Here is a 3,510-nt window from a genome sequence, read left to right as displayed (position 1 = left end):
TTTATTCATGAGAGACAGAGAGAGGCAGAGACATAGGCAGAGGGAGAAGCAGGCTCCATGAGGGAGAACCCCATGTGGGACTTGATCCCAGGTCCCCGGGATCATGACCTGAGCCAAAGATGGATGCTCAACTACTGAGCCACCCAGGTGTCCCAGTGATTCAGGAATCTTATTCTGACCTTGAGACACTGTATTTCACAGCATGTGTGAAATGTTGGGTTAAACGTCATTGAAATTAAAAAAAAAAAGTTTCCTGACTATAAGAGTCAGGATTGGAGGATTTTATTGAATTTTAGATATAGCAAGGTAATGTTTGATATTCGTAAAAACACAGGACTTGAAACCAGTTGACCCGCAAGTATAAGACTGACTTTTGCCAGAAAGCAGCCAGGATTTCGTATTCAGACAAGACCAAGATCCTGTTGCTTTCCTTCTGTTGTCTCAGCATTTCTGGTTGAAACACAGAAGTGCAGAGAGATACAAAACAAGCAAAAAATAATATAGAGAAAGTACACATGATGAATCACATGTATTTGCTCTTTAAACCAGCAGGAGATATTTATCCCTGACTGGTTGCACTGTGTTTTCCAGGATGTAATAAAATCTAGCATCGAATGAGGGGGGCAGGGGAAGACTACCTGTTAAATTGTACTTTCACTCTGTGCCTCATACTTTCCCTATATTATTATATTTGTTCTTTGTGACAACTTGAGAAGACAGGTACTCTTATGATCCTTGTTTAGATATAGAAATAAGCATCAAGGAGCTCAGGGCTATGCAGGTAGACTGTAGAACCAAATTTCTAATTTAGTCCGAGTCCAAAGCCCACCGCTTTCCCACCGTAAACATGTAGCCTGACTTAATAGGGCTTGGTATTTGTTAAATAAGTGACTTGGTGAATAAATAAACTAGTATCTGGCCACTCTGGTGACTGCAGACAGATCTGCCTCAGAGGAAGGGGCAGCAAGTCATAAGGGCAAAGACCCTTCATCCTCAGTATCTTGTCTAAGGACGTTCAAGTCACTTCTCCTTCTGTCTTCTTCTATCTGTGTGCAACTGGGTTGACCCTTGCATTGCTCTGGGGGAAGATGGGAGAGAAACAAGAAAAAATGCCATTTATTAAATGTCTGCTCAATAATAGATAGTGGACAGGTTCTTTCCTAGGTTATTCATGTAATTCTCATATCAACTTTATAAAGTAAGCCTTACTATCCCCCCCCTTAGAGATGATATCACAGGCTCTGAGAGGTTAAGGCGATTTCCAAAGATATATATCTGATAAGCATGTCAGAATTTGCGTCCAGCTCAGTCTCACTTCCAAATTTGTATATGGTATTATCTCCTTGTTCCTACATCATGCTGTTGCTCCGTAAGAAACTGGATCTCAGCAGGTTAGATTAATGGAGCATTATTTACTTTGAGACCTTAATGTACTCTGAATATGTTGTATATTAATTCATAATGTTAATTCACAATATTAATTCATTGTTGTTGAAACAGAAGGAAGCCTACACTCTTGATTGAATTACTTCCATTTTGGTATTGAGGTCCTCTAAATTTTTTTTTTAAAGGAAACAGAACAAAACAAAACAAGACAGTTTCTGGGGCGCCTGAGTGGCTCAGTTGGTTAAGCGTCTGCCTTCAGCTCAGCTCAGGTCATGATCCCGGAGTCCTGGGATTGAGCCCCATGTCGGGCTCCCTGCGCAGCAGGAAGTCTGCTTCTCCCTCGCCCTGCACCTCTCCCCCTGCTCATGTGTGCATGTGCTCTCTCTCAGATAAATACAATCTTTGGGAAAAAAAGAGACAGTTGCTACCACACTGAAGTGTGGAGTTGCAAGTTACGGTATAAGTGCTCTGCATTGTATGTTGTGTTGCCATACTGCTTTTTTAGGTACAGTCGCCTTGCTTATTTCTTACCTAAACTTCATCATTTGTACCAGTCCTTCAAAGGCAAGAAAACTTACTGATTTGTTTTGGAAGAACTGGTTAGAACTGGCCGTCTCTGATTAAAGGCCTGAACCATCTTGGAGAAGATCACATTATATTCAATCCACATTTCTGTCTGATAGGCAATGTCTGAAGATGTCTCTGGGGGTAATTACCCAGGGAAAATATAGGCTAGAAAAACCCAAGAAATGGGTAGACTATCTTTCCCCCAAAAAACAAAGAAATTATCATTAACAGAGAGTAAACCAGTAGAGTCAGCATACCTTAAATTTTAGGGTTCTTGTGATTCAATTAAGAGACCAGTGAAAAAACTGGAGCAGCATTTTTCCAAAAGCATGACCTGAAAACATTTGTGAGATAAATATATATTTAGGAATTAGAAAATGTAAATTTGCTAAGTAGTTTCATTTCTCCAGATGATTCCTATAGAAGTGTGGCTGCTGCTAACACTTATCATTTATAACATAAATGATATAAAACAACAATAAAGAATATTAATAAGCTCTTGGAATGTCCTGGGTGGATGTGTGTTGTTGGAAGTTCCAGCAAACAGTGTCTATCCTTCTGAATGATAACTATGACCAAAGCTGGGGTGCAAGAGGGCAAGCAAGCATCCTCCTGCTTTGTCTTACACCTGGTTGGCTTCACTCATGTATGTTACCGGCCTTGCTTAAGAAGGCGTCGTGGTTTTCGGCGTCTGCTCTCAATCTTAAGAGCTTTTCACTGCAGCATGCAGGAGAACTGTAGCTAAATTGTCTTTCTACTCTCTCACAGAGTTTACAGTGTAATGTGGTCTATACTATTATAAACTGTAAGGATGAAATATGCTTCTTAATTAATGAAAGCAAAGTAGGAACAGATGCATTTTCAGGGATCACGGAGATGGGATGTCCTCCTATACCCTGCAATTACTCTGGCATATGCTGGCAGCTTCAAGACTTTGTGGGCACCCCACCCTGGCTTTCTCTTCTAGTGGCAGTCACCCATGTGGAGCTATTGTCTGTGGTGCTCTGAATGATCCAGCTGCTACTAACTGCCTCTTCCGAAATCTCCAGTTTAGATTTCCTGACAGGACCTGATTCAATTAGTCATCTGTCCACGTAGGAGATCTGCCCTGGGCAGAGCTTTTGACTCTGGTCACCTCCATAGACTGCTGGACAGAAAAAGTACCCATCCCTAGTCCAATGAGTGGTGTCCAGGAATGCAGGGTGAAAGATGTGAAGCAGAATTAAGGAAACTTTTAGAAGGGGATGTAGGCCTGGCAGACATTTTGAAGCTTCCAGAAGTGGTTATGACTTTCAGAATAAACTTGTTCAGACATTATTATTTTAAAAGATTTATTTATTTATTTATTTATTTATTTATTTATTTATTTATTTATTCATTTAAGAGAGAGAGAGAGCAGAGGGAAGAGCAGAGGGAGAGAATCTCAAGCAGACTCTCTGTTGAGCATGGAGCCGCATGTGGGGCTCCATCCCAGGACCCTGAGATCATGGCCTGAGCTGAAACCAAGAGTTGGATGCTTAGTGGACTGAGCCACCCAGTGCCCCTTAGGATTATTTT

This window comes from Canis lupus, chromosome 14 (assembly GCF_048164855.1).
Source record: "Canis lupus baileyi chromosome 14, mCanLup2.hap1, whole genome shotgun sequence".
Taxonomy (NCBI): Eukaryota; Metazoa; Chordata; class Mammalia; order Carnivora; family Canidae; genus Canis; species Canis lupus.
The sequence above is the reverse complement of the archived record's forward strand: the minus strand, read 5'-3'. Positions refer to the sequence as shown.